The sequence below is a fragment of the Cyprinus carpio genome, chromosome A11, assembly GCF_018340385.1.
Source record: "Cyprinus carpio isolate SPL01 chromosome A11, ASM1834038v1, whole genome shotgun sequence".
NCBI lineage: Eukaryota > Metazoa > Chordata > Actinopteri > Cypriniformes > Cyprinidae > Cyprinus > Cyprinus carpio.
In genome coordinates, this window is record NC_056582.1 from 9,164,150 (window position 1) to 9,191,604 (window position 27,455).

Below are 27,455 nucleotides of genomic sequence, written 5' to 3' on the forward strand. Positions count from 1 at the left end.
ATTATTATTGTTGCTATTATCGAATGCTTTTATACCGCAGTTCTGGACTGTTTGTTTGCGACACCGCTCGTTCATTTTTTTTTTTTTTTTAGTAGCACTATAATGTAAATTGCGCAATATTGTATTTTATTGAGTATGAAACTGTTGGACTTTATTGTGTTATGTTTGATGTTGGGAGCAAATTCCCCATAATTTCCATAAAATTCCTCATGATCCACTTATTATTTTGGTTGGTTGGATTTGTCGGGACTAATGTAATAGAAGGTACAAAATCATTTTATGTTCTTTTTTACTTATAATTCAAAGTATGTGTGTTTGATTATAGATTCACTGCATACTTTTTTAGTTCTCTGCTTAAGAGTCATGATCAATTCGACGTATTTGTTTCAAGAAGAGTTCTACAGAGTTTTAAATAATTTATTTTAAATCACGGATCAGGTGAAACATACTGAAAATACATTTGGTCACGTTAAACTGATCAAGTGTTCTTGTAAACGAGAGAAAAAAAAACTCTCAAAAGAGACACTGACAATTTTACCTTATACTGAAAAACTGCTAAACAATACTAAAAAGAGCAAAATACACTTTAAACACAATTTAAACACAATCACACATGGAAAAACACACAAATCCAGTTTTACAGTAATATAAAAGTTCAGAATGGAAAGAAGCTACTGAATTTTAGAATGTAACTGCTTATCAAAATTTATTACCAAAATATGAAATGTTTTAGTGATTAAAATCAAAACAATGAAGCCTTGTTTGTCATATTTCTCACTACCACAATCACTCATTACCACAATTGATTATTATTATTATTATTATTTTTACAAATTATACAAGGCGGTTTAATATGCATGGTTTAGGAAGTACAGAGGGGATTTCTGAAACTTAAATTTACAGTCTTTGTGTGTGTTCTTGTTCCCAAAAAATTTAGAGAAACACTAGATGATTAAAAACAATGTTCTTCATTCACATTTTTGCAACAGAATGAATTCTTAAATTAAGCATTAATAATTTCCATTAGACAATGCAAAAAGTCAGAGAAGCACAATCAGTAAAACAGAGACGCAAACACAGCTAAAAAGAAGAGGACGTTTTTAAACTTAGATTTGTTTTTTAAACCACGGAATAAGAATTGAAAAAGAAAGAAAAGAAAAAAGTGCATCTGTGGCCTTTATTACAACAACACGGCTCTGGTGATCTGGGAGCTGTGCAAAACCAAGGTGCGTATAAAGAACAAACATGTAGTCCTAGCATACACACTTCAGATCAAACCAGTTTCATATTTCAGAGGAGAGAAAACAATATGAAAATAAGGTTGTAACACTGGTAACACCACCAACGGTGCAAAGTAAACATTTATTCATGGCCAAGTTGTTCTGCTTTGCTTTGGTGTGCAGTAGTTTATTTTGGATAAGTGGACTCTTTTTGATAGTAGTTTATTGTTTTAACTAGAACAAAATACTTGTGAGAACAAGCATCCTGCTGTAGATGAACTATTTAAAGACTTCATAAAAGCAGTTCACCCTGGATTGGAGGATTCATAGAGATCCGAAAGTTGCATTGCTGAATAGCTGCAAATATTGAAGAGTAACACTTAAAAGTCAACATGAAATGACACCCACAACCTCTTTTACTTTCATAATGTGATGGATGTTTTGAAAAGTCACCCATTATTAAAAGTGTCTGCTTCATACAACAGTTTGCAGTCAACTGTGAATGAATCTTCCCCTCTTGACACACTGCCAGACAACAATTGGTTAAAATGCAAGTGGCCTTGGTGATGTCATCAGAAAGAAAATTTGTTTAAGAGGTGGAGCAAGTTATTATATTTTTAAAAAGATTACAAAGTTTTTTTTTGTTTTTTTTTGGTAACAAGATTAATCGTGCCCATTAAGATTAGGAAGGCATATGTTTTTGTTATACATTCTTTTCAAAATACTATTTATTTATTTTTGTATACAACTTAAAGATGAATATTCGATGCAAAAATTTATGTGATAAACAACTGATGGAGGAGAGGAGTTCTAATGTTTTTGCCATTGCACTGAAAGAAAACTAGGCACCCAATTAGAGTCACACTTTTGATTATGTGCCCAAACACGCTGCTGTTACATAAAACTATGACTTGGTGGCATATTTCGATAATAGGCAATAAACAACAGAGGAACAATCTGGAAAGAAGCCTCTTTTCTCCTTCATGACAAGTGGGTGTCAGAAGCACAAAGTTGCGTAGCGCATTGCAGTATTTATGCGTTCCTATAAGCACAACATACTGTCAGAGAGTGAAATTGCAGTGAAATTCAAACTGTCCAAATGTTTTTTTGTTTACGCATTTTCATGCCAAACATTTGTGTTAATGTAAACAGGCCTTAACACCTTAACAATATTAAACCACACTCAACAAACAAGCCATTTGGCCCATTTGAACTTTTACACCCAGGAGGAATTCTGTTGTTGTCCTGAATATGAGACAGAGAAAAAGACCCATTTTTTCACTTCATAGAGGATATCCCTTTCATAATGCGTTTAAATGGTCTGTCTTGAGGCTTTATCTGACCTGTTTGTGCACAGTATCCTCCTTTAGCTACAGTATGGACAGACAACTCAACTATCCTTATCATTCCTACTGCAGTTTCCCTGACTGAATGAACACACTCTCACACAAAACACAAAGGGAAACAATGCACCTATACGCTCACACAAATACATGCTAGTCCCCTGCTTGTGTCTCTAGGTCTGGGAGTAAAACATTTTCATTTTGGTAATTTCCTTGGGAACTTGTCTGTCTGTAAAAACTTTAGAAGCCTTAGGATGCACAGGGAGTTTCTCTAGTAAAGGAGCCATAATGATCCGATCACCACAGCAAACAGCACAATGGCCACCAACTCAGCTGCTGAGATCACACCTTGGTGCAGATCTGGGAAGAAAATGACACAGTTGAGTTTCAGTTCATGATGAAAGCTTTCAAGTTCAGCCCTTATAAAATATTTTATAACATGCTTTCTTATCAGTTTTCAAATGACATTAAACTACTGTCCATAGTCACTGTAGACAAATTACAAAGTCCACTGAGTACACTCAGTTTTGAGGAACTGAGAGTAGTTAGCATTGTGAAAGAGTTCAATGGTAACAGGAGATGCATAAAAAGTTGCCACTTCCTCAAAAGTATGAATCACCACATTTTCTTTTGATACTTGAAAATATTATATTTAAAGAAATATTGTAACCTTTAAATTGCTCCACTTCTATCACTTTGATGGCACCTGTGAAGCAAAGCAAAACATCTGAATAAAATTCTGAGCAACTACACGGCGTATAAATATTAACTAATCAAATGTTGCCCTCAGCCACAGCTTTCAAATCCACAGAAGAAAGTAAGTCATAAGACATGAGGTTGAGTAAATGATGATCTTTATATCTGTGTAAACTATGCCTCTAACAGATACATTGTTTTGGAATTTGTGAGTCAGTGCACAAATGAAACAGAACATTTATTGCAACAAAGAAGTGTTGCCTTTGCACACTGAGCACGAAAAAATGAAACAAAGCTAGGTTAGAATCACGTGACCGTAACAGCTGCTATTGCAAAAAAGGCAAGAGTGGTGGTGCTGTTTTGAAAACCAGTGTAAAAACACAGAAGAAGAGTATCCCGCATAAGAGAAGAGTTGATGCATTCCAAACGGGGTTGCATCTGAAAACTTAGGCAGGTGACTTGCTGCCTTGCTGCCGTATTAGGCAATGACTTTGCATGCAGCATTTTTGCACGAAGTGCTCTCAACTGGCCATTTCAAAGGACACTTCGGAATGAAAGATTTCGAAGGGTACAACTGATGGAAACTTCGGGCTCCCATGATCCTTTGCGCAGATTCTTTGTATGATGACGATGCATCCATGTGGGCACGTGATTATGATGCAGAAGGGCACTTCAAGAAACAGTTGTTTGGTCCCCTACACCCTTCAACCCTTCGAAACTCTCACTCCGGAGGGTAAACTTTTGAAGGGATTAGGGCATAGGGATGAGCCCTTCCGAATGGAACACAGGGAGAGTGGATGCTGAGTTCTTGTTATCATTGGTATTTGAGAAGAGAGTTCTACTCACATGTTCCTCACAAAGAATAACATTTATATTAATTGTCCACTGAATCATGTGATCTGTAGAGCACCGTCCATTTTCTTTCACGTACGCGAGTGTTATGAGTCAGAGTGCGTTCACTCTTTTTCTACACATGAAATATAAAAGCAAATAGACATGGATTATGACGATATATTTTCTATATGTGTTTTGTATGCAGCTCATGGTATTTTTATAGAAATGTTTATGACAAATATTAGCAGTGTAGCGTTATTAAACATACAAAGAGCGCATGTCTGCTTATTAATTAAAATCAACTAACATTATAGATCACGATTGGAAGTTATTACAAGCACTCGATAATGGTTTAAAGTGGGTAAGCAAATACATTAATAATTACATTGGCTACATTTTCAAGTGTAGCTTGATGCTAATTGCACTTCTAATTATATTTTAGGATGTAGCCTATTCTGGTAAGCATTATAGATAGTTTGTTTCCATTTACGAGATACGTATCTGATGAAAAATGCATTGTTGGTCAGTGCCACCTAGCGTGCAAGAGTGAATTAACAGAAGGCGAACAATCGTATCGCTTTCGGTGTGAAAGCACCGATTCGCTTCGCTTTTTCGCATCGCGCACAGTATGGAAAGGCCTTAAGGCCAACAGTAATTTTCTGGTATTGTTACTGCAGTAAATATCAGAGGATCGGGATTGTACTGAGCCTCCGCTGGTGGTTTGTGGACATGAGGTTGAAAGTCATGCCTTTTGCCTGTTGAGGTTTTGCAGATAAAGCCCTGTTTTTCAGTGCAGTCGGCTAACTGCCACACAGCATCTGAAACCCACATAGTCACACATGAATCAGCCTTCATGTCACTGGCATCTGGAGCTTTGGAGTGCCAGTTAGTGTAATGGAGTGGTGAGCCATCCAGTTGAGTCAAAGAATCAGCTTAAATAAGCAGTTTGGTTACTTGTGTATCTCAAACCCATAAGGACAATTTCATTTTTCACATACAACTTTTAATAAATATTACATAACATAAATAAAATAATAAATATACTATATATACAGGTGCTTCTCAATAAATTAGAATGTCGTGGAAAAGTTCATTTATTTCAGTAATTCTTGTGTATTAAATAAATTCAGTGCACACAGACTGAAGTAGTTTAAGTCTTTGGTTCTTTTAATTGTGATGATTTTGACTCACATTTAACAAAAACCCAACAATTCACACAAATCCATCAACAACATTATGAACATGGTGACATGCAATCAGCTTATCAACTCAAAACACCTGCAAGGTTTCCTGAGCCTCCAAAATGGTCTCTCAGTTTGGCTCACTAGGCTACACAATCATGGTGTTAAGACTGCTGATCTGACAGTTGTCCAGAAGACAATCATTGACACCTTCACAAGGAGGTAAGCCACAAACATTCATTGCCAAAGAAGCTGGCTGTTTTCACAGAGTGCTGTATCCAAGCATGTAAACAGAAAGTTGAGTGGAAGGAAAAAGTGTGGAAGAAAAAGATGCACAACCAACCGAGAGAACCGCAGCCTTATGAGGATTGACAAGCAAAATTGATTCAAGTATTTGTGAACTTCACAAAGAATGGACTGAGGCTGGGGTCAAGGCATCAAGAGCCACCACACACAGACGTGTCAAGGAATTTGGCTACAGTTGTCGTATTCCTCTTGTTAAGCCACTCCTGAACCACAGACAACGCAGAGGCGTCTTACCTGGGCTAAAGAGAAGAAGAACTGGACTGTTTCCCAGTGGTCCAAAATCCTATTTTCAGATGAGAGAAAGTTTAATATTTAAACCAAGAAACCAAAGTCCTAGAGAAATGGAGAAAAAGTCTAAAAGCCCAAATCCCAAGTAACACTAAAACCTTCCATCCTTCCAACAACTTTTTGAAGAAGCTGATTTAATTTTCCCATTTTTTTTGAAAACCAGCAGGATTTTGGCACCTGCAATTGTGGACAACATGTCAAAAGCTGACCAAAGTTGGTTAAATGACCATGGTGTTGGTGTGCTTGACTGGCTAGCAAACTTATCAGACCTGAACCCCAGAGAGAAACTATGAGGTTTTGTCAAGAGGAAAATGAGAAAAAAGAGACCAAAAATGCAGATGAGCTGAAGGACCCTGTCAAATAAATCTGGGCTTCCATACCACCTCAGCAGTGCCACAAACTGATCACCTCCATGCCACGACGAATTGAGGCAGTAATTAAAGCAAAAGGAGCCCCTACCAAGTATGGAGTACATATACAGTAAATGAACATACTTTCCAAAAGGCCAACAATTCACTATAAAAAAAAAATTTCTCTCTCTTTTTTTCTTGGTCTTATGAAGTATTCTAATTTGTTGAGATAGTGAATTGGTGGGTTTTTGTTAAATGTGAACCAGAATCATCACAATTAAAAGAACCAAAGACTTAAACTACTTCAGTCTGTGTGCATTGAATTTATTTAATACACAACGTTTTACAAAGTTATAAAGAGAATTACTGAAATAAATTAACTTTTCCATGACATTCTAATTTATTGAGAAGCACCTGAATTATAAAGATAAAAAGACATAGATTGATATAATATAAATAAAATAATAAATATACTATATATAGTATATAAAGAGAGAGAATAGAGACAGACAAGACAGATAAACAGAGGTATACAGCGGGTATAGAAAAGAATCACCCCCCTTTAAAATGATCACATTTAGTTGCTTTTCAGCCTGAAATGAAGATGACACAGTTTTTGTTTTACCTGTATTAATTAGTGCAACTTATAGCATCCAAGTGAAAGATATAACACCAACATGTCTGAAAAAAAGAAAAAAAAAAACTAAAAAAACAATCACTGCGATGGAAAAAGGATCACCCCCTTCTGTCAGTATTTTGTTGAACCACCTTTTGTTTTAATTACAGCCTTTAGTCTGTTGGGATTTGTCTCTGTCTCTACTAACTTTGCACATTTAGACAATATCTGCCCATTCTTCTTTGCAGAACTGCTCAAGTTCAGTTAAATTTGATGGTGAGCGTTTGTGGACTGCAGTCTTCAAGTCATTCCACAGATTTTCGGTGGGGTTTAAGTCTGGGCTCTGACAGGCCATGCAAGGACATTCAACCTTTTTCTCCTTCAACCACTGTGTGCTCAGTTTTGTTGTGTGCTTTGGGTCATTGTCATGTTGGAAGTTAAACCTTCTTCCCACTGACACATTTCTGGCAGAGGGCAGCAGATTTTTCTCAAGAATTTGACGGTATTGTTTTTGCCTCATACATTTTTTCTTCTATCCTGACAAGTGCTTCAGTCCCTGCTGCAGAAAAACACCCCATAACAGGATATTACCACCTCCATTCTTTACTGTAGGAATGCTGTTCTGTGGATGGAGAGCTGTATTGGATTTCCCACAGACATACTGGTTGGTGTCGAGGCCAAATAATTCAATTTTAATCTCATCTGCCTCAGAAACTTTTTGGCAAAGCTCAGTCTGACTGCATGTAGCCTTTCTTGAGGAGTGGCTTTTTTCTTGTAACCCTCCCATACAAGCCACATTTGTGGAGAATTTGTGATATTGTTGTCACATGCACACAATGACCACTCTTTGTCATAAATTCCTGCAGCTGCTTCAGAGTTGCTTTAGGTCTCTTGGTCGCCTTTCTGATCAGTTTCCTCCTGGCTCTTTAATCTAGTTTGGAGCAACGTCCAAGCGAGAGACTACCAAGGACTAAATTGCTCCAGGAAAGCTCTATTCATGCTGAACTAATCAAAATGACAACAGTTCAAGTCAAATGGCTTTGTGTGCCATTGAAAATAAGATAAACCACACCTAATTTACAATACAATTCAATTATAGGAGTGATGTCATCCTCCATCCAACTCACTCATTCTTTAAATAAATTTCTTACTGACGTGTTGGTGTTTTTATCTTTCACTTGGATGTTATAAGTTGCACTGAGTAAATACAGCTGGATAAAACAAAAACTGTGTCCGTCTTCATTTCAGGCTGCAAAGCCACAAAATGCAATAGTGATTCTATTCTATACCCACTGTACAGTATGTATAGACGCATAAGTACATTTTAATTTTTCACATAAAACTTTAAATAAGTATAATATAAATAAAAATATTATAAATAATATAAATAATATACATCATTTTTTGTTGTTTTAATTTTTCACATACAAGTTTAAGTTAATATAATTAAAATTAAGAACATTTTATTTTTTAAGATAAATAACACATATTTATTAATACATTATTTACAATACAAATACATTTATAATATAAATGAATATCAATTAAATGATCAATATTTAACATCACAGCTCTTACTGTCAGTGTTGTATTAATTCCTAGCCACAAATTCTGAGGGCCCCGGTAATGAGGTAACATCTCTTTAAGGAAGAACCGGCTCTTGAACCGTAAGAACATCTGAAAAATTTCCTGAGAAACGAATTAATCTTGGTAAACTATGAAAATATAACCAAAGATGATCAAAGCCACCACTAGGTGGCGCTCTTGATCCAAACATATTTAAAGTGCTGTACTCTTCTTTTTACAGTGATTTCTCGCTTCCTCCAGGGTTATCTTTAATATGAAACTTTACCCAGGTCTCTGGACATACCACTTCATAGGAGAAAGCAATGCTTTCTGTGGGAGGACAAACAACAATATTAGTCAGTTTTCATTAATGTGCAATAATACACCACAGTGTGATTTTAAAACCTCCTTACATCTGTGCTGTACAAGCCGATCCAGTGTGGGGCTTCAAGCCTGTTGATCAGCGCAGTGAGATAGGTCTGCTGAAACGGGTCTGTGATGCTCACAAGTGCCGCACCCTTCTCCAAACATGTTTTCTGGGCCTGGTACCAGCTCAAATTGCCATGAATGATATGGTAACTGTGGTTCTTATAGTCAGATGAGTCCAAAGAGGAAGCAGTATAATAGGATTGTGTAGGACGCTTGGTGATGTCTGAGATAAAGTAGTTATGCACAGATATTAAACCCCCTGATAAAAAGCTGATAATTATTTTCATGTTATGGACAATAACCAATAAAACTGTTTATTATTTTGTGTAAATAAATTAAAAATCAGCCATTTTCAAATGCAAGTGAATGAAAGCATCACATCATTATAATTTACAGTATGAAAAATAGATATTTATTTTGAGATTCGCTGAAGACTACATTACTAACTGATTTGTTTTTTAAGGGAACTGAATAGATATCACCATACCTTCCCCAGTTGATTGATTACATATATTGATGTCATATATTGACATATTAAAGGATTTTACAGTGGGGAGTTTTGATTTAAAGGAATTGTTCACCCAAAAAGGAAAATTTGCTAAAAATGTACTCGCCCTCAGGCCATCCAAGATGAGTTACTGTAGAGGAGTATGTTTCTTCATCAGAACAGATTTGGAAAAATGTAGCATTACATCACTTACCAATGGATCCTCTGCAGTGAATGGGTGCCGTCAGAATGAGAGTCCAAACAACACAAAAACATCACAATAATCCACAAGTAATCCACACCACTCCAGTCCATCAGTTAATGTCTGGTGAAGTGAAAGTGAAGTCTCATTCTGACGGCACCCATTCACTGCAGAGAATCCACTGGTGAGCAAGTGATGTAATGCTACATTTCTCCAAATGTTCAGATGAAGAAACAAACTTATCTACATCTTGAATGACCTGAGTAAATTTTCAGCAAATTTCCATTTTTGGTTGAACTGAGTGATAGATAATGACAAAGGCAATATAAATGTATAAATTTGTATCCACAATTAAATATTGGTCAATGCCAATTAATTAAAAACATTTCTAATATTGTTAAAGTGACTTACCTTGCGGCTTCTGGCAGACAAAAAAAATCACCAAAATGTCAATACAAAACAACATCAGAAACTGTAATATAATAAAGATGTGATCTTTACCTTGTTCAATTTCGTCCTCTATGGACACCAGAGATCCCTGACAGGATGAGCAGATGGACTGAGCGCTGCCAGGTTTTCCCATCTTCTGGACGGGTTGGGAGATGCAGAAATAGACACTGGCAACCAATCACAAACAAGCAATTCTCAATAATACAATAAAACACAAGAACCTAAAATAGTATATATAAAAAAAGATCATATCTTAAGCAAATGAATAGAAACACACTCTATGTAATAATTCTGGCGTGCTATTAATATTAATTCATCATTTAATGAATGGTAATTTATTAGGGAGAAAAAAAATACAACATTATCAGCAGAAAAATTTTTACTTAAAAAAAAAACAGCACATCATCTTCTTCATATTTATATTTCTCATCATTAATAATGAGAAAAATAACTGAATTCTGTTATGTTCTGTATAATTTGGCAGCAAAACATTTTATTTATACAATAATATATTTAAGAAATATTTACATGTAAGTGGAGATCAAAATTAGACCACAACCTACAATTTTCTAAATTTCATAGCCCTGTTTGAACTTTTTTTTTAACTTAAATTTTTTTATGCATATTTCATAAATTAATTGTATTCTGAAGCACAGTATAAAAAATGTAAATTAGATATTTGAAAAAGAACTCTGATCAAAATTAGAGAACACTTAGAGATACCTCTTATTGGTGTTAATTTGGCAGCTGGTGCTAATTTCCTTAATTATATGACAAATCCTATTTAAATGGCAGCATTCCTCCAATTTTCACTGAGATTGCGGGCCGCTCTAAAGTGAATGAAACCCCTGCAACAGGAGGTGGATTAAGGCCAAAGAGATGACCCTTTCAGCCACTGCAAGAGAAGCTGGTCATTCCAAATTTGCGATTTCTTGAATACTGCAGCTTTACAATGACACTAATTCATTCAAGTCCCCCCAAAAGGCTGGTCGTCTACGTAAGACAAATGCATGAGAAGACGGGATAAAGCAGAGACTCTCAATGGGGAATTGGTTCAACACTGAAGCTGGAATTGCTCGCCAGTTCAGTGCTGATCAGGGTATGGATCTGCCTCTGCATGTTTAAGAGAAGTCGGACTGAAAGCACACTCTGCAGTGACAAAGCCTCTCATCAGCAGAAAGAATCAAAAGGCTAGGCTCACCCTTGCTGGAGGATTATGTTCTGTGGAGAGAGGAGAACTGCTCCAAAGTTCACTTTAGTGATGAGAGCAAGTTTAATTTATTTGGGTCTGACGGGAAACATTGCATTCATTTTTAGGAGGGGGGTGATCCTTTTTCCAGCTCACTGATTCTGTTTTTAAATTTTTTTCTGACGTGTTGGTGTTTTATCTTTCACTTGGATGTTATAAGTTGCACTGAGTAAATACAGCTGGATAAAACAAAAACTGTGTCCATCTCCATTTCAGGCTGCAAAGCCACAAAATGCAATAGTGATTCTATTCTATACCCACTGTACAGTATGTATAGACACAAAAGGACATTTTCATTTTTCACATAAAACTTTAAATAAGTATAATATAAATAAAAATATTATAAATAATATAAATAATATACATCATTTTTTGTTGTTTTAATTTTTCACATAGAAGTTTAAGTTAATATAATTAAAATTAAGAATATATTATTTTTAAGATAAATAACACATATTTATTTATATATATTTTTTTATAATACAAATACATTTATAATATAAATGAATATCAATTAAATGATCAATATTTAACATCACAGCTCTTACTGTCAGTGTCGTATAAAATTCCTAGCTACAAATTCTGAGGGCCCCGGTAATGAGGTAACATCTCTTTAAGGAAGAACCGGCTCTTGAACTGTAAGAACATCTGAAAAATTTCCTGAGAAACGAATTAATCTTGGTAAACTATGAAAATATAACCAAAGATTATCAAAGCCACCACTAGGTGGCGCTCTTGATCCAAACATATTTAAAGTGCTGTACTCTTCTTTTTACAGTGCTCGTCTCCGCTTCCTCCAGGGTCATCTTTAATATGAAACTTTACCCCAGGTCTCTGGACATACCACTTCATAGGAGAAAGCAATGCTTTCTGTGGGAGGACAAACAACAATATTAGTCAGTTTTCATTAATGTGCAATAATACACCACAGTGTGATTTTAAAAAACCTCCTTACATCTGTGCTGTACAAGCCGATCCAGTGTGGGGCTTCAAGCCTGTTGATCAGCGCAGTGAGATAGGTCTGCTGAAAACGGGTCCTGTGATGCTCACAAGTGCCGCACCCTTCTCCCAAACATGTTTTCTGGGGGCCTGGTACCAGCTCAAATTTGCCATGAATGATATGGTAACTGTGGTTCTTATAGTCAGATGAGTCCAAAGAGGAAGCAGTATAATAGGATTGTGTAGGACGCTTGGTGATGTCTGAGATAAAGTAGTTATGCACAGATATTAAACCCTGATAAAAAGCTGATAATTATTTTCATGTTATGGACAATAACCAATAAAACTGTTTATTATTTTGTGTAAATAAATTAAAAATCAACCATTTTCAAATGCAAGTGAATGAAAGCATCACATCATTATAATTTACAGTATGAAAAATAGATATTTATTTTGAGATTCGCTGAAGACTACATTTCTAACTGATTTGTTTTTTAAGGGAAGACACTACATGTAAATAGAGTATAAACTGAACGGATATCACCATACCTTCCCCAGTTGATTGATTACATATATTGATGTCATATATTGACATATTAAAGGATTTTACAGTGGGGAGTTTTGATTTAAAGGAATTGTTCACCCAAAAAGGAAAATTTGCTAATTGCTAATTGCTGGTGCTAATTTCCTTAATTATATGACAAATCCTATTTAAATGGCAGCATTCCTCCAATTTTCACTGAGATTGCGGGCCGCTCTAAAGTGAATGAAACCCTGCAACAGGAGGTGGATTAAGGCCAAAGAGATGACCCTTTCAGCCACTGCAAGAGAAGCTGGTCATTCCAAATTTGCGATTTCTTGAATACTGCAGCTTTACAATGACCACTAATTCATTCAAGTCCCCCCAAAAGGCTGGTCGTCTACGTAAGAAAAATGCATGAGAAGACGGGATAAAGCAGAGACTCTCAATGGGAATTGGTTCAACACTGAAGCTGGAATTGCTCGCCAGTTCAGTGCTGATCAGGGTATGGATCTGCCTCTGCATGTTTAAGAGAAGTCGGACTGAAAGCACACTCTGCAGTGACAAAGCCTCTCATCAGCAGAAAGAATCAAAAGGCTAGGCTCACCCTTGCTGAGGATTATGTTCTGTGGAGAGAGGAGAACTGCTCCAAAGTTCACTTTAGTGATGAGAGCAAGTTTAATTTATTTGGGTCTGACGGGAAACATTGCATTCAGCGTCAAACTGGGAAAGACTGAACCCCAAGTGCGTAGAATCAGTGAAAGGTGGAGGAGGAAATGTCATGCTTTGGGGGATATTTATATACACATCAATTTACACTGTACACACACATATATTATATAAACACAAACTTTTATTTTGGATGTAATTAATCATGATTAATTGATTTGACAGCCCTAAAAAATACAATACATAAAATGATCTCAAAACAAAGAAACACAAATAAATAACTAAATAAACCTTGTGTCAATAGTAGAACCAGTTTTCTGGGCAGCGGCCGAGATAGTGAGGCTCGCGTGGATCCTCCACTAAAGACACCGTCCTGCGCTTGCACATGCAACCATGTTGATCTTTACAGGTTCCTGCTGACCAATGACCTGCACAACATTGTTGATAAGCTGTGTTTGCGTATACTGGATAATGGTACTTGTGTGTGCTTAAGTGATTGTGTGTACATATATTATTTACCATATTAAGATGACATCTGGATACAGTTTTGGCCAGGCTTTGGGTAAAATTGACCATTTTCCCGGTTCTCACAATCCAAAGCGGATCCATAAGTCCAACTGCAGAAAGCAAACACATAAAACACACAAAATGAAGCTTCATATTGTATGTTACTCCTGTGCTCCTTTTTCTTTCTTACAGGTGAAGTGTGTGATTTCTGTAATATTTGAGGACCAAATGCAATTGCAAAAGTACTGTTTATTTTGAACTTTAAAATAAATAAAAATAACAATTTGTTTTCTGCCTTTATCTTTCACTTATTATACATAACTTTATTAATGAATACATTTCTTATTTTATATATTTTAAAATTTAAGTTATTCCTGTGATGCAAAGCTGACTTTTCAGCATCATTACTCCAGCCTTCAGTGTCACATGATCCTTCAGAAATCATTCAGATATCCTGATTTGCTGCTTTATTATTATCAATATTGAAATCAGTTGTGTTCCTTAACATTTTTGTGGAAACCATGAGATATTTTGTCAGGATTCCTTTATGGATAGAAAGTTCAAAAGAACAGAATTTATAAACTTTTTTAATATTATACATCTCTTTACTTTACTGCATCCTTGATGAATAAAAGTATTCATTTGTTACTTTTGAATAGTAGTATTTATAAATACATATAAAACCTTGTTAATGTGTTCTCTGATGAAGTCCAGTTCCTCTCTAGAGTGAACAGAGAGCAGATCAGCACCTATCATCTTACAGACAAAGAAAACGGACCCCCAGGGAAACGGCTTACTGGCAAAGTAATATTCAGCTCCACGGAAAAACACCCACAGCTCATGTTCTGCACCATAAACACAAACAAGTGTCATCATCATCAACATCATCAGTGAAGAGAAGCCTCTAGTCTATAGTATTTAGCTGCATTGTACTTACGGTCGCTGTACCAGTATGGCTTTACCAACTCCACACCTAAGGAAACCAAAAATCAAACACCTATATCTCAACAAATACCCCAACAAACAGACTTACACAATTCATAGAACATAACTACATCCAATAAAAAACAAAACAATTAATTAAAAATATTACTTGAAACCAGTGTGGAAATTTAGGAAAGTCTAAGCTGGTGTTTTCAGCGAATTGAAAATGAATTTTCCATTACATGTTATATCCATACAGCCAAAACACAAATCTCTAGGGACCTTGCAAATCCATTCATATTTGGAGTCTCATGACTGAGGCATGAGAGTGTTTGTGAGGTCACTGTACACAGCACACATGCGAGAGTCCACTTCATTCATACCCTCAATGAATGATGTCACCACCTGCAGAATAGCATCATGACAATGCTTTAACAAGCTGATGAACAGGTTCTTTCATGACTTTCTCATGTTTCTCTATTTTACATGTTTATAATATATTCAAACATAAACATATCCATAGCACATGACTCTCTGCTTTCTCTTTTCCAGGCCTTTTTGTTTGTTTCTCTTTTTCTATTAATTTTTACCGGTGTGCCATCAGACCACTCCCAGGCTCCCTTTAGACCAAGGGTTTCTCTTAGTAAAGCCCACCTAAAACCAGCAACCCTCTGTACTGAAAACATACAAAAAAGAACAGAAAGGCGAGAGAAAAATAAATTAATTAATAAAACAATTAACTAATAACATGAAATATAAATTATTCACATTAATTATTAATCTTAAAATTGAAATTAAATTCATTATACTTGTTAATTACCTGAAAATTATTATCATTATTATTATTTATTTATTCAACAAATTTTAAGAATATGTACCGATATACAGTGGTGTCCAAAAGTCACTTGTCTGGTTATTTAGTTTGGTTAGTTTATTTGACCTAGAAACATTACCCGTTAAATATTTATTTGTTTTGCATAGTAACTTTTTAAAAACATCTGAAAAATTCTTACTGATTTACCTTCCAGGTTTAAACTACATTTTGAATTCCAAGTTTTCAATGTGGTCTCAGACTTGTGAATCGTAGAAAATTCCAAAACAAAAGTTCCCTTTTAGGTTGGTCTCTTGACATTGTGTTGCTAGTAGTCTATGTAATATGGAGCAAAATGTTTAAAAACAGAGGATGATCCGGGCTGATCATTTCCTGTCAATCAAAAGGTGTAGGAAAAGCATGTAGAAAATGTTTCTTGTGTTAAATTTTACGACTGTCCAGGTTAAAGCAATAATAACGGAAGAATGCAGCAACATTAACATGGGTTCGTTAGTTAACAATAAAAAACACTAGAGGGAGCTTTTTTACTGTTCATTATATATGTATTTTTGAATAAATCTGTAATGAAGGCCTTATCTTATGTGCAGTTGAGTTGAAAAAAAAAATTGCATAGAATATAATCATGTTTTTCATTTTAAACTATAATGTACCAAATGAAATGGTTCCCTGTATAGTTTGCAGCATTAGTTGAGAGAGATTTTTTTCCTTAAGAAAACAAACTATCGGCATCGGTATTGGCAGATATCATTCTGAATAATCAGCTATCCATATTGGCTGAGAAATTTCATATCAGTGCATTTCTAAATAATAGGAAAAAATGTATAATGGTTTCCACAAAATAAATAAATTGTATAAAATATATTCAAATGGAAAACAGTTATTTGGAAATTTTAATAATATTTAAAAATACTACTGTTTTTTGGACCAAATACGCAAATGCAGACTTCTTACCGACCAGTGGTGAACAGTAGTGTATAAACCCCCACTTGTGGTGGGAAATCGTTTAAACCAACCTTTGGAACATCATGGAGAGGAGCTTTCTGACAAAAGCCTGTTCTTCATAGTGATGGAAACTGGCCAGATCAGCACCCAAAGCCCGGCAGAAGAACTGAGCCTCAGTCCAGGTGCAATACACCTCAACAACAAACATTTAGAACATGATTCAACAGACATGAACAGACTGAATAATAATTAGTCAATGGGTAAAATATATCAAATTCAAAACAAGATTATGAGAGCGTACTGTGACTCTCAATAATGGGTATATGTTTATATACTCTCTGTACTACCTTGTAACAGTGAGACAGGCCTTTGTGGCTCTCCCATCCTGTCGAACCTTGTGCATTCATATCTATGTGTGGCACAGGCATCGGGGTGCCATGGTTATCACTAACTTCCTGTTTGCACACAGCCAGGGCCTTAAAAGGATGACAATTCTTCACCTCTCATTGACCTTCAGCCTGACCTCCAGACATCACCACACACCTTCTTCCAATCACTGCAGACAGAGGGAGAGAGATGATTCATTAAATGAAGAGCTTTCAGTCTGATTGCGCCTGCTAGCCCAGGTTTATTGTGGTAAGAGTTTTAAAGGGAAGGTTCACCCAAAAATGAAAAACCAGTCATCATTTACTCACCCTCAAGTGGTTCCAAACCTGTATTAATGTATGTCTTCTGTTAAACAAATCAAGATATTCTGAAGAATGTTGGTAACCAAACAATTGCTGGTAGCTACTGACTTCCATAGTATTTTTTTCACAGTATGGAAGTCAATGGCTACCAGAAACTGTTTGCTTACCAACATTCTCCAAAATATTCTCGTATGTAAAGATAGTAAATTACACAGGTTTGGAACAACTTAAGGGTGAGTAAATGATGACAAAATTTCCAGGACTTACCTGGCTGGTGTCGGTTCCAGTTGATGTAGGTGAGGGGTCCCGACGAGCCATTCTGGGTCAGCCAGCGGTACTCGCCAGTTCTGTTCTAGTTCTGCAGAGCTGTCCAGTAGAATCGGGACTGAGAGCCTCTCATTTCGCTGATCTGGCTGTTTAGAAAGGTCTGCTCAAACCTGCTGAAGAGAAAACACACACTCCCATCATGTGACACTGAAGACTGGAGATGTAGATGTTGCATCACAGAAATAAATAACATTTTAAAACATGTGAAAATAGAAAACAGTTCTTTTTAAATTGCAATAATATTTTACAATATTACAGTTTTTACTGTATTTTTAATAAAGAGAATGAGAGACTTCTTACATTTGAAAGTAAGTGTATACTAGCTAATTTCATATTCCATGTTTTATTATTCAGTTACCATTCAATTACCAAACTAGTTACAGTTGTATAATTGATCCTTTGTATTTTATTGGTTCTAATGCTACCACAGCACAAGAAACAAGCATGTAAGCAAGCACATGCAGTCAGACTGAGCTTTGCCAAAACGCCCCTTGAAGATTCCGAGGCAGATGAGACTAAACACCAAACGATATGTCTGGCTGTCAACATTCACACTCACTGCTTTCTCTGATTAATACAACCAAAACTACTGCTTTCTACAGTAACAAGAGGAGATCAGCAGTAATAACCTTCCACTGCATCCTCAAACGTCTGCTCCTGATCTGTGATTTTATAACACTAGCTGTCCTTCCATATGTGACCCCAGACCACAAAACCAATCAAGTCGCTGGGGTATATTTTAAGCAATAGCCAAAAAAACATTGTATGGCTCAAAATTACCTATTTTTCTTTTATGCCAAAAATCATTAGGATATTAAGTAAAGATCATGTTGAAGATGAAGATATTTTGTAAATGTCCTACTGTAAATATATCAAAACTTAATTTTTGATTAGTAATATGCAATGCTAAGAACTTCATTTGGAAAACTTTAAAGGCGATTTTCTCAGTATTTGATTTTTTTGCACCCTCAGATTCCAGATTTTCAAATCGTTGTATCTCAACCAAATATTGTCCTATCATAACAAACCATACACCAATGGAAAGCTTATTTATTCAGCTTTCAGATTAATCTCAGTTTAAAAAAATTGACACTTAAGACTGGTTTTGTGGTCCAGGGTCACCTATGAAAACAGATGCTGCAAGGCTTTTACTGACATATTAATATAAAAGGACGAAGACTTGAAAGAACAATATTACCATGCTGAAATAGATAAAGCAGGTTTTCCTCAAAAAATCTGATTGTTATGGTTTGTAGTGTTTAGTATAGGATTTATATGTCATATTTAGTGTGCACTACAAAGTATGCAGAGTACAGGAATTAGTAATTAGTGTATCATATTTCTCTAAAACAGTAAACCAAATACTACCATATTTTCTGTAATATACTTTAACTGATTATTATTATTATTTTTTTATCATTTGAAACATGCTTGCATTTAAAGTAATTAAGTGCAATTAACTTCAAGCACACAAAACATGCTCAAAGCGCACACAGTTGCATTCGTGCTGAATTAGAGCTGTACATGAGCCCAAGTTTATTTCTATAGCACATTTCCCACATGCCGGTAGTTTTAGTTTTGCTTAAATAAATTTATTTAATCTTGGCATTTATCATAAATGTTGTTTATAATGAATGCCTTTTGGAATTTATATTGGTTTAATACCTCGATTTTCAATTCCTGTTATGTTCTGGATACAGTTACATTTAAAGGGTTTGTGGAGTGAGGGCAACTAAAATACCTTTTTACAGTGTTTGTAATGTTTGTAAACATTTCATTTTATTTAAGGTTTATTTTTATTTACATTATTTCTGAATGTAGTAATAAATGCAACTTATCTGTGATATGTTTCTTCTCTCAAAAATGCAATTTTGACACTTATAGTCAGGTATGATCAGAGCTGGGTAGTAACGGATTACATGTAATCTGGATTACGTAATCAGATTCCAAAACTCAAGTACTTGTAATTAGAGTAAACTACTTTTTAAAATACTCGTAATCAGACTACAGTTACTTTTTTATGGATTACATGATTACATATTATTTACACAATGGTAATAGTTTGTTTACAAATCATTGATTCTCCTAAATTTCCTTATTTTAACGTTTATATATTTTTCATAATAAACCTGCCGTTTATATACGTTCATGATTCTTCAAGTTTTTCTGGCGGAGAGGGGGAGGGGGTGTCAGAATCGCGCCTTTAATCACTGGATGTACTGACATCATTTCATAAAAAAAAAAAAAAAAAAAAAAAAAATATGAAAAATGTCAGTGTTCAGTTGTAAGCTCTGCCTACCAAGGATGAATTTGCTGTCCACAGAAATCTTTGACCTAGCAAAGTTATTGCTGGGAATTTCATGTTCTTTAATATTTTTTTTATAATGTTGATTTTTCTTAATTGTTACACTTCAGGTGTTTTGAGATGAAATATTGGACTTAGAAATTGTCTTTAATATATATATATAGATATATCTATATATATATATATATATATATTATATATATATATATATATTATATATAGATACTATATATATATATAAGATATATATATGATGTTTTTCATTGATATACACTTTTAGAGTTTTTTTTTTTATTAAATATTTGACCTAGCAATATATTGTTGTGAATTTCATGTTTGTTTCAATATTGGTTTTTGTAATGTAGCTGTTTTCTAAATTTACTTAATTATAAGTAAATATGCTTTAAAATCATAAGATGTGATTTTGTTTTATTCAGTGTTACTAAAACAATAATAACAGCAAGGTACATTAGTGTTTGTATTTTGTAAGTATTAACTGTCCATACATTGCACTTTAAAAAGAAGCTATTGTGGCTCTTGTTGGTGAATTTAAATATATTTTTTGGACTATATTTTTCTTTGTATCTGTCAAAAATAGTACGAGATTAGGCTAATTCAATTTATGTGATATCAAATAAGGGTTAGCACAAATGTAATCTAATGTAATCCAAAAGTAATAAGATTACGTTACCAGAAATGTGTAATCTAAGAGATTATATTACTGACTACAAATTTTGTCATGTAATCTGTAATCAGTAACTGATTACAATTAATAAGTAATCTACCCAGCTCTGGGTATGATTTAGTCACTCATAGTAAATAGTGCATAGTTCATTGTATAAGCAGGCAATTTGGGAAGCAGCTTTAGCTATAATTCTCTAGTGGCTTCTGGCTGTTTTCACACGTGCCCTCAATTAACCCTGAGTTCAGTGGCTTTACTTCGGTGTCCTTCATATAACCTAGACCAGACTGAAACAAGCATTTTAACAGCCACAAACTGACAAAATCAGGTAGCTGATGGCCAACTCTGAACTTTAATCAAGATCAAGATTTAGGTTAAAAGGAAAGTGTATATGTATTTAAAATCTTCACCATTTTACACACTTTTGCCTTTAGTAGAATAAAACACCATTTCAGAATAAGTAAACGGTTGTCATTTGTATACAGTACAAGCTGAGTAAGTGTGGGTGTGACACACACATGACGGTGCACTAGCACGTGTGCAGCTCTAAAAAGTGCCCTTTCTCTGTTTGACAATAAACATCACGTTTGTCCTTCTCACAGCTTACTTTTTTCATAGCCAGTAAAAGCAGGAACAGAGTGAAAGAACAGATCTGAATCAGTCCGTTGTCCTCGGGGCGTGACCTGCTCTCACCCTCGCTGATGGCCGCTCCATCCTTCAGACACACGGCCTGTCTGCCCTCCTCACCCCCACACAAACCCCGTCTCAAGCACAACCAATCAGAAATGCAGGAAAACAGATGGAACAAGAGTGCCGGTATTGAGACGGGAGAAAGCAGTTTGGTACTGGAGTTTTTTTAAGACCTCCACTGAATCACTGCATTTTATTCGTATGTTTCTCACGCAATGTATTTTGAATGACATGGTAAATGTGTGTTTGCAACTGCACATATGCAACTTTCATTTTTTGTTCTTGCTGTGCTTATATTTTGAAATTTAAACTTGTTTACTGTATTCATTATTTATTAATTAATCATGCAACAAATAAATAAATAAAAATAAACAGGAAAAAACTAATGATGGGTGACAAATAAACCAACAGATAATGCTGGACAAACTATTCCAAAATATATCTAGTTAAGTTTCTATTAGCTTAGCTTATAAATTCAATTAAAAATTCCACTTTATTCATCGCTTTATCTCTTTTATAAAGTGAACTGAATGAACTGTTTGAATGATTCAGAGTAAATCACTAACCAATTCATGTTATTTTTGCTGACCTCTATGGTAAATGAATCACTGAAAAGAACTGACTCAAAAGAATGATTAATTTGAGAATTGACATTAGATTTATTTTAGTATTATTTACATACCATTACAGTATTTATTAATATTCTGAAATATATTTTTATATATTTTGTGTTTATAATTAAACATAGATTTAATGTATTATTATTTCAGTTTTTATTTGAGTAATTTTAGAAATTCAACTTAAAGGTATTTATTTTGGTTAGTTGCCAAGGCAACATTTCCAATCTTAAATTTTTTGTATAATGTATTTATATTTTATTTTGTTTCAGCTTTATTTCAATTACCATAAATTATTTTAATAGTTATAGTTTTAGTTAACAATAACACTAATCGATATCAATAGCTCTGATTCTATACAGCTTACAGAAAAGGTGACTGTCTCTGAAATAAAATCTAACCATTTTCAGCTTGCACACAGCTGCTGTCTGATTTATGGGGTGATTCTGGACATGCGCTTGCTTTCTGACCACATACTGTATCCTCTGTTTCTGACTAATGCCCTGTGACATTAATCTGATCTCCGACCACTGATCTCACCTTAGATTCGTTTGTCGCCATGGCAGCTCCACTTCTCCTCCAGGAACCGGTAACAAAACCCATCGTGGTCCAAGCAACCGTCAGGACAAATCATCTCCTTATACTGCCAGTCAACTTGTAGACAAATAGACAGAAAGAAGATTTAAAAATTATTTTTAAAAGTAAATACTAAGTTTAAGTTTGAGGTTGTTTAAGATGGCCTCAATTCTTTCCAAAAGACCTGGAAAGCTTTCTTAGATCACATTAAAGATTTACTCTGTTCTCCTAATGGCAGTGCTGATACGCTATAACTGACTCCCAAAAACACTGTATGGGAAGATGGAAGATACATATTGAAGAGAGGAATGTTTCTTTGTTTGTTTGTTTATAATTTTTCTCATGTAGATTTTTTCTTCTTCTTTTTTAATACTTAAATTTATTTGTATTAGTTTTTTTCTTCCTTCCCTTTATATACGTACATAGTGTGGGTAACTGGTTATAATATAATATAATATAATATAATATAATATAATATAATATAATATAATATAATATATTAGTGGGAGGGTTAGGTTAAACCGAGACAACCTGTAATTTTTTACTTTTCATTGAATGTACCATTTTGTATTTATCTGGTTAAATACCAATAAAAAGATGATAAGTTATCCTTTGATTAATATAGAAAGTTCAATAGAAGCAATTTAAAAAATAAAATAACATTTGTAACATATTAAATGCATTTACTGTCACTTCTGATCAATTTAATGTATCCTAGCTAAACACAAAAGTTTTTCTTATGACATTTTGGGAATGAATGAATGAATGAATGAATGAATGAATGAATGAATGAATGAATGAAAAATAGGGCTGCACCAATAATACATTTCTGTCCAGTACTGAAAATCTATAATTATTTTCTGGATATAAATAAATTGCTGATATCAAAATTCTATACAATTTTTTCTAAAAAGAAATAAAACAATTTATTTTGTGATATAGTAACGGAAAAAGTGTATGAATGAAAGCATTATGTGAATCACTCTTTGAGAAGTAGTCATTCTAAAAGGTTCTTTGTATCTCTGTCCTGCAATAAAAACACCAATTAAAAAAAAAAAAAAAATAACACTGCTACCGACCAGACCCAATTTAATTATGTTTTTAATCAAAAACTATTAGTTCTATATTTAGAAATATATATATAAAAATAGGTATTGATTTCAATCCAGCCAACTTTACTGTATCAAGCCAGTCCTAGTCTTCTTATATTATTGCTGATGACCCCGGCCATTTCTATATTTACACAGACACTGTGGGGATCTGTGTGTTTGTGTGTTTTTGATAGCCAGGGCCAGGAGTTCAAACTCTAGATGGGACACAGCTGTTGTGCATTTGAACAAAACTCAGGACATGCCCACATTCTTCTCTTCCAAGCAATCAGTGTCAGTGCTGACCATCATGGAAACAATAGTCACTAGTCTGTACCTGACAGCGGACTCATTCCTTCAATAATGAGCACTGGAAAATGACACACGTTTTACGTAATACTGGCTGTTATGTGCTGGGGCTGAAGCTTAAACTAGACCAGACTTGAGAAAACCAGCTGAATGGAGAGTCTGGGAAAAGTCAGACATGTTAGAGGAAAAGACAAAGAGCTATTAGAAACGGTTGGATGGACAAACAAAAAAGTTGGATTAATGAAAGGGAAAAATGAATGACCAGTCAGATCACTCATCTCTTTACCAAGCGCCGCGGCATTCCGGTTGTGTTTGGTGGTTTTCATGAAGATGTAAGGCAAGGCTGACTCACAGGACAGACTCTGTCAGGAACCCTGCGTGGAGTTAAACACCCCACACTGCTGGTTCTCCTTCACCGGTGTGGAGGTCAGATCTGGACAGGAAGAGATGAACAAACAGTGAATAGGGTATTTAAAGGAAATTCATACTCACCATCAGGTTGTTCCAAACTTGATTTCTAACTTCTGTTAAGCAAAAAAACGTTAATAATATCCCTTTAGTAGGTAGTACTGTCCATGAAGAACAACTCTTCTGCATAATAACATAAGCCAAAGTACCTGCGTTATAACTGACAAGAGCCAAAGGAGATCCATCAGACCACTGCCATCCCACCTTGTTGACTGAGATGGTTTAATCCAATCCAGACCCTCACACCCATATCTAACAGTCTTCCTGGTGGAACACAACAACAGCGACACATCAATGAAATACTTCCATCAAACCATGTCTATGTAAATTCATGACTTTCTAAAAGTGACGTGACATACAGCCAAGTATGGTGACCCATACTCAGAATTCGTGCTCTGCATTTAACCCATCCAAAGTGAACAGTGAAAACACACACACCATGAACACACACCCAGAGCAGTGAGCAGCCATTTATGCTGCGGCACCCAGGGAGCAGTTGGGGGTCCGGTGCCTTGCTCAAGGGCACCTCAGTTGTGGTATTGCCTGCCCAAGACTTGAACCCACAACCTTAGGGTTATGAGTCAAACTCTCTAACCATTAGGCCATGACTTCCCCTCAAAACTAAAACATCCAGGTTATAAAATGTTCAAACAAACTCTTTAGTAAAAATCACTGAACTTCATCAAAAGAAACAACAAGATATTTCTACATACTATTAAGGTCCAACAAGACAAACAAAAGCACCATAAAAGGTGTCCATATGACTGTTAAATTTATCTTATAGTTTCAGAAGACTGGGTATATAGTAGTCACATGGACTACTTTTTGATACTTTTTGTCCTTTTGAGAGCTCGACAGTATTAACCATATACACTGAAATAATTCTGTTTTTAAAAGCTCACCAGGCTACATTTTATACATACATACATACATACATACATATATGTTTAATATAAAAAAATTACCAATTTTTTAATGACAACATTTGTTGGTCATAAAATAGCCAATCAGAATCTATCTGATTTCAAAGAGCTCAAAGATTTAAAGTGGCAGGCACGCTTATAATAAACAGAATATTATCATCCGTTGGTGTGGGTGTAAATATAGTTATCATTATAGTAATCTTTACAGTTACTGTCCTTATTGTGACCAGGCTTTTAAACTAGATTTTTTACTTACTTTATCAAGGACACTTGTATTAGTTGCTGAGCCTAGTTTTAAAAAATGTGTCCGAATACATCTTGCCTTCATATGGGTAAGCGCATGGCCCTTCACCGGCCGCACCGTAAATCCTCCACTGATGTGGTCCTCCTCACCACCACTTTGGAGTCCACCACCATTAGCTTATTATTCATTGCATTATATAACATGCTGCTCCCACAGCGCCACCTAATAGTTCGGAGGGAAACGTCACACTCAAAGACACCCACATCAAGCTGCAGCAACTTGATCACATTGATCCCAAGACATCGACTGGTGCCCAGATTGTAGAGACGGTGCCGGGACACCCATTTCCAAAACAGGGTGGCAGATGGGGGGGTCACAGCTGGTCAGAGATAGACCGGACGTGTCTGCTGAGAGGCAAAGCTTCTGCAATATACTCTTCAACCAGAAAACACTTTTATCTGAGTCACACAAACACAGTTGCACAACAGTGTTATAAATGTCAGGTTTCGAATTGATCAAGCTAAAGCATATTTTCTTGTTGTATCTAATACACTTGGAGATGTGAGGCCCTATAGGGTTTTTTGACCAGTGGGAAAAGCCTTTCTTTAGGGGTATTATTTAGCCATTTACATGCAGAGCCATGTTAGATTATAAAAGCAAGTGATATTGGAGATTCGAAGGCATTCAGAGGCACTGGGGTATCAGACAGGTCTGATAATGCAGCAAACAGATAGAAAGATAGAGCTGCTGTCTCCAGTTTCACCTCCACAAAATGGGGCTTAATATTTCAGAGTTCTCAGAGCCGACAGGGCTGAGGGTCTTTTATGGGCATTGACACTAAAGAGTAATTGAAGATACGGGCCAAAGACAAAGATATTCTCAGCCAGTCGAACACACACACACACACACACACACAAACACACAAACAAACAAAAAGAATCAAAAAAAAACAAACACAAATCCTGAAAACACACACACACACACAGAGTATTGTCAAACTTCAAAGCGAATGTCTGAAAGCAGGAATATGCTTGAAAGTATAGGATTTTCTTGTCTGGTAGTGACATTTTTATTTAGCTTATGCTGAGAATGGGAATAATATATTAAGATATCTATAAGGGTGAATACTAGTAAAGTATGACACACTTTGATCATTTTTCATATGCACTGTTTTAAAAATGTAAATAAAATGGCTCACAAACTCACACAATAGCAACTCAAGGTCATTACATGCTCTTGAAGAGGAAAAGATTAGATTGTAAATACAATGAAAATCAGTAGGGCACAGTGTAGTTTTGAAACCAATTGTCTTTAATTGTATGAAAACAAAAACAGTGGAAACACTCTTTAAAAGAGTTCAAGGCACACAGAGGTTCATTTTTGGGCTAAAAGTATCCTACTTTACCTGCATTCCTCCTACTTCTTGAAAATGGAAGTGTTCCATGACCTTAAATATCTCAGTGACAGATTAATTATTTGCTATATGAGATCATAAAACCCTCTGGAACTGCAAGGCACAAATGGGACATGTAGAGCATGTAATTACCAGTCTGAGTGAGGGTGTAGGTGTGTGTTTATCTATGTGCTGACCTCAGCTGACCCGGTTTATAACCAGCTGGGTGACTCACAATGCTGGCTCCCAAGTGACGCACATATTGATAAATGCATACCTGGAATGTTTTTGCGTGCTAAATGTTAAATAAACAATAAAACAACACTATATATTGTCAGAATTGGACTGTCTTTGTTGTGTTTTGCTCCCAGTAAAATTACAGTTTTGTTTATCCACAGCTCCCTCGTTTCTTTCCGGCGGCGTATTGTGACATATATAGCCAATAAGTGTGTCACCTATATGATGATGTTAGATGTTGAACTGTGTTGTCTACAAAAGCTTTTATAGTAGGTTTTTGTATTTTAAATATTATAAATAATAAAACCCACACTATATTCAGCTATATATATATAAAGGAAGATGTTAATTGAAGAG

General features: G+C 35.2%; 1 pseudogene; it reads right to left on the bottom strand.

The window, feature by feature from the left end:
* Positions 1–434: 434 nt before the first annotated feature.
* LOC109070865 overlaps positions 435–27,455 on the bottom strand; it is a 33,038-nt pseudogene continuing 6,017 nt past the window's right edge.